Source organism: Acyrthosiphon pisum, chromosome A2 (assembly GCF_005508785.2).
Source record: "Acyrthosiphon pisum isolate AL4f chromosome A2, pea_aphid_22Mar2018_4r6ur, whole genome shotgun sequence".
Classification (NCBI taxonomy): domain Eukaryota; kingdom Metazoa; phylum Arthropoda; class Insecta; order Hemiptera; family Aphididae; genus Acyrthosiphon; species Acyrthosiphon pisum.
Window position 1 is genome coordinate 1315394 of NC_042495.1, and position 6701 is coordinate 1322094.

Consider the following 6701-nt stretch of genomic DNA (forward strand, 5'->3'; position numbering starts at 1 on the left):
CGTATAATTATTATTATATCAATATAAAATAATAAAAATATATACCTACCTATATTTAAAAAATATAATATTATGTAAATATTATGTATCTATTGACTATTATTGATTACAATTTATCAAAATTGAAACCTTTCTACTGTATGGTATATGTAAATATGTGATTTAGTTTGGGAAAAAATTGGTTCTACTCATGACAAAATATACTTTCTTATGGTTCCACCTAGATACCTACTTGCGGCACTTGCTATACAATTGCACAAAGTCCCAGGAGTAGGGGGGGGGCACTTTTTGTCTCCTCCCCTCCAATAATTTGGTGCTAGGTCGTAGGAATATCTATGTGGCTATGTGTGAATATATGGTGTATCCTAGTAGCTGGTAAAGGTATACTTATATAAGAAAATTGTATGATTTACTCATATACCTGAAACAGTAAATATAGACATTTTTGCATGGTAAATTAAATTTTTAGGTTTGACACGCGTAAAAAAAAGAGATTTGTGATACTGCCATATTAGTAATGCAGCAATGGAAAAATAAATAAATAATTAATAAAATATCCTTAGAAATAGATGCTGCAGACAGAATGTCTCCACTTAAAAACATTCATTGTGCAGGTTATAACAATATCTATATTATTTATCAATGAATTTAAATTTAACACATTTAGGGCCAGTTGCACCGTCTCTGATTAATGTTAACCGGAGTTTAATCGGCCGAATTTGCCCGGTTAAATATCTTTTATCAGCTGATTAAGCTTAATCGAAGTTTAACCGTAGACGGTGCAACTGGCCCTTACATGTCCATTACTGCAGTGTTACAGTGACATACTTAAACCTACTACCTATACATCAGAGCGACTTAAGACTTCCCCGGTTTCTCCAACTGTTATCACATTTAATTAAACACGTATTACTACTACCTGTTATACCAGAAATTGAAGACTGGCTATGTGGAGCTTTTGCAGAATCCAAAACTTTGCAGGGCTTCTTTACACGCCAGATACTCTAAAAATGAATAATAATTTTTCATCGAAAACTATATAGATATTATACCATATACCTAGTTTATTATGATTCGTCGGTCACTTCTCGCATATAATTTTTATAAATAATATACATACCTATCTAATACACATTAAGCTAAATATTAATTATTATGGTAATTAATGTCACCGTAGCATCGTGTACGATATTATGGACCACATATACACGTTTAACTCTAAAGGCCAGAGCAGAGTACCTATACGTATATATAAGAATATATCAACTAAAAAAATACTGAATAAAATTAAATATAGTGTATAGGTTTATGTACTAATAGTACAGTATTAAGTACATATTATACTATACCTATTAATAGACACTGTGAGTGAGACAGTGTCTCGGTTTAATCTAAGCTGAGTGCTGATCGTTGAAAAGAGTTTTTTTATATTAAAAAAAAACTCCCGGTTAGGTATTTACCCTAAAGGTTTGGAGAACAAAATATTGAATTTCATATCGAGGAATGGGTGTTGAGATACATCGGTACCACGAATTAAGATAATATAGGTACAGGATACGGAACGGAAAAGTCTTTTCAATGTTTTTCTGAGTCCGCCCGCTTCTTACTGTTTGGCATGACAACTGTCGCTTTATAGGATTGTTCTGGGTTAACTGGAAGAATAATAGGAACTAAATGACAATAGTTCATTATTCTCCTGGGCTGTTACACAGAACAATCCTATAAAGCGATAGTTGTCAAGAAGGTTCGGGCTTCACTTATCACACGTTAGTTACTTCGTTCGTTATCTTGTATAATATATTAATTCGTGATCGGTACCTACCCAAGTAAACAGAAAAATATTCAGATTATTTTTTAACATCATATTTTTATTAAATGTCGAACGTCGATATCTCGAATTTTTCATAATACCTAACTCAATTGAAATCCCCTTCAAATAATTACAATTGCAATGAAACTTGTCACTAGATAGGTATTTCTAACTTTTTGATAGCTCAAACTGCAGTGTCTCTTTACTTTCAACATAACGAGAGTTTACTGTATTAGATTCTGAGGTGAGCGATAATTGTATTTGTTTAATATTATATTAAAAAAAAAAAATCAATCATATCAAGTGCAAAGTACAATAATATTGTTCTGTTTACACATTTTACAAGATACCTACTTATACGTAATAATAATATTAACACCTAATATTATATTCTTAATCTGGTCATTTATTGTATTTTAAAATAGGTATATAATTATCTATACACTAAAATATTATACGGGCGTGGACCCAATTACATGAATTATAGGAGGCACCTAACATTTGAAAATATTAACAAACAATAACAATAATTAATATTATAATATAGATATTAAGATATATTAATTTATAGGCGTAGATAGATTAGCGGAATGCGGAAACATGATTTTTTAAATGAGTTAAAGGAAGTAGAACAAAACGGATCGATATTTTTTTTAAATTATTTACTAAGTTTATGATGGTGGTGCTTTAGTAGCATAATAAATATAGTTTGAGATTTTATATAAAATAGGTTATTTGATCGAGTGTGAGCTGAGGAAACATTGAATGATAGCATAGGCATTGGCGCAACTAGGGGTGGGGGGGGAGTGCTTTGGGTCCTTAGCACCCCCTAAGTCAAAATCAGCACCCCCTAAAAAATCTTTAGGTGTTAAGTCCTATTGAGTCACAAAAAAAACTTGGAGCTTAAGCACCCCTTAGTTCAAATGTCTAGTTGTGCCAATGAGCATAGGCGCAAATTCAGCGAGCGTGGGGCTTAGTCACTTAGCTAAAAAACTTAGCCGTAGCCCTCCCAAAAATCTAGGTCATTCAATTTCAAAATGCTATATTGCAAGGGCCTGCTTGCCTTTAATATATTCGGCCCCCCTATAAGCCAAAAGTTGAAATTGTGACTATGTCATTACGGGTTAAGAAGTTATAAGACAGTTAATATAGGTAGCCATTTAATAATTTATAAATAAAATACAAATCAAGTCTGGTTTTGCGCTGTTCAAGGGATTCAAGATTTAAGTAAATAAGCAAAGGATGGTATTAGATGTATGGAGAGTTCTGGGTATATTACTATTATTTTATCTGTATTAAAAAATAAATAAAACATGCGTAATGAACCGTATGATTTACATTGGTACTTTATATTTATAACCAATATTATAATATTATAATAATATATAGGTACATACTCCATCTTTCTTTAACACCAGCTTTTTATTTGGTTTCCGCTGAGGATTTTCTGTCACCACAGGTTTAGTGATTACGGGCAGGGGAAACGACGCCTTGGGGGTCACACGGCATTTAGTTCTGTCGGAAGTCGATTTTCTAACTAGTTCAGCTTTGGTTAAGTTTTTTCTGGACAACTTTAATAAAGAGGATATTATTTATTTTCAAATGCAATCAAACGTTAAGAATAAGGACGTCATGAAACTTTTTCATACTCCATGTTTCTTTAACACCAGCTTTTTATTTGGTTTCCGCTGAGGATTTTCTGTCATTACAGGTTTAGTGATTACGGGCAGGGGAAACCACGCCTTGTGTGCCACACGGCGTTTAGTTCTGTCGGAAGTCGATTTTCTGACTAGTTCAGCTTCGGTTAGGTTTTCTCTGGGCAACTTTAATAAACAGGATATTATTTATTTTCAAATGCAATCATAACGTTAAGAATAAGGACGTCATGAAACTTTTTCCTGAAGTTAGGATAGATTTGACGTGTTACTATACGCGTCTATTGTCGTAACATATATAAATAAATATTATAAAAATATAATATAATATATATTATATAGGTAACAAAATATAGTTTATAGTTTAATAAATATTAATATGTACCTCATATATTGTTTTAGGAGTCCGTGCAAGTTTCGTCGGTTGAATACCTAAAAAATGAATACGAAATGTCGAAATAGGTAGGTAGGTATATGTATATAATACTATAATACATTGTCTAACTATTATACCTATTATATTTAAAATATACATAATAATATATTGTAATATAGGCAGTGGTTAAAATGGCAACGCTTAACAAAAAATTATTTTTAACGTGATATTCTATATAAATTATTTTTGATTTGTCTTATTAATAAAATATATAAAACTAATACAAGTTAAAACTTAAAATACATTTTTTTTAACATTTCTGTCTATAGCTAGGTAGCTTACAATTTATTTTTACTGAGTAAGCATAATAATATGTGTAGGTTGAATCATTTTTCTCTGGAGGAAATTTATTTTTACATCCTGTTAATATAAACTTTTTATAATCAAATATATAGTTAATATGTGAAAGAAAAAAATGTATGGAGGCTTAGAACCTAGACTGCTTTTAAAAATAGTTTGGTTAGATATAGACAAAAATAGCTAGATCGCAATAATAAATAAAAGTTATTAAGTTAAAATTGTATTCATTCATACAATTTTTTTCGTATGTTTAATATAATTAATAATGAAATATAGAAACAAAATGATTAATGAACATAGAAGACAATTTAAGACTTAAAGTTACCGACATGGGGCTCGATATTTATGTCCTAAATCATTCAAAACAACATGAACCGTCTCATTAAATTATTAAATTATTCATTTATATTCATTATAATTAATAAAATAACTGTAAATATTTAACGTCATGTTACTTTTTGTCCATTAAACGCTTATGTAATTAAATTAGTTTAAACTTTAAATTAATAAAATAAATTATAAAAAAGACTTAATATATGTAAAATAATGTTATATTTGTTGATAAGTAGAAAATGTGTAAGTCGTACGCGGATATAAAAATATTGGGAACCGCTGTCCTTATACCTACCTATTACACCTAAAATATAATATACGAGTATGACAAAAAATCCCTATTAGTGGCTATTACGTAGTACGTACAACGTAATTATATAGTTATCATAAACGTGCGCAGGGGTGATGCTGGGTATGATGCCATGGCATCCCCTGCAGAGTTATCATAACTATATAGTTTTTAGTTTTAAATATTTTGATTATAAATTAGGATCATGATCCGTGAACTAAGATGTTCTTAGTATCTTACTTCAATAGAATTTAAATATTTTGATTATTTTTTTAATATTATTTTCTTATAATAACATATTGGGAGTAGAGACGAAATCATATATTAATTAGATTTCATAATATTATATTTTCATAATCACCACAAGTACCTTTAAAAAATAAAATAGATTGCTAGGTAGGTAACTCATAATAATATATAGTTGAAATCAAAATCCACAATTTTCGTGAGAATTGCGGATTTTGTTACCAGAACATTCAGGCCCCTGCGATAATGCTTATTTTCTTACTACCTACAACTATCAAAAATAAAAGAATTTTGATTAATAATTAGATTATCATTTTTTGTCATTATTATATTATTATAGTATGATCAAATGTCTGTAGGTTTTTATACTGTCGCTTAATTGGAATGAAGTCACAGTAGTTGTACAGTAGAAGCTTTTTAAATTAAAATATCTAAAACCAATAAATAAGCTAAATAAAATGCATCTTAATTTCTTTTCGCATTATATGGCAAGTTATTTGTACCTATTAAGAGTTTTTGGGGAGTTATTGTTTGTATTGAACTAGGTATATTTAAATATATCAGCATACCCAAAAAGTCTGCGCACGCCTATGATAGTTATTATTTGCTAAAATAAATAATTAAATTCATTAAACGACAAACATGTTTGAAAGTATAGATAAGTACCTACTACAGCACTACCTAGTTAAGTTTGCTAACCGTTATAGACTATTATGTGTAAAATAAATACTTAACCCTTGCGTTACATTTTAAACTACACTTACTTATGTTTTGAAACTTTCCGTTTGTAGTCATCGTGTAAACAGAATTAGGTAGTGAAACAAGTTGAATCAGCAAGTAAATAGTTTTCTAATTCAGAAAAATATACAAGTAGCGGGTGTAATAAACATAATACACGAACAAAATATTTTAGATTAATAAATTAATGTTGATTGAGTTTCACAGTCAAACATTCGTTAATAAACAATTAATTAAGTATATAGATACCTAGCCAGAATACTAAAAAAACGGCGATCGAACACATCAATTATTGCTTTTTTAAGTTTTCTTGTGTACATATTACATTATTATTATAATGCAGGTAGTTATCTATTTAAATTCTTTTGGAAAACTCTTAGATAAAAGTATAAAATAAAATAAATATTCATTTTTACACTTACTAGTATCGAAATAACTATAATATACATATATTATAATATGGCCCTATAGGTAGGTATGTCTCAAAAGTTTAGGTATGCCCAGGGGCGGATTGGCGAATTTTTTCGGCCCGGGAAATATGGATCAAACCGGCCCTGCACCGCAAATATGCACCCCCCCCCCCTAAAAAAAAAGGTCATAATTTTACTCAAATTTCAAAATTTGTTTAGTTTCACCACTAAATTAGTAAATTATATAATAGGTACCTATAATTTATTAAATGCTATAACAGTTTTGGGTTAGTCTGCAGATAAGATTAACCTGTTCAGACTGTTCTAACTTGAACTTGAAGTTTAATCTTATTATATTTTATATTCTGAACGGAGCGATGAATTTATTGAATTTACAAATGTGTTTTTTTTTAAATTAAAATTTTTTATTTTTGTGTTTTTCATCACCTTTTAGGACAGTAAAAATACTTACATTTTCTTAAAC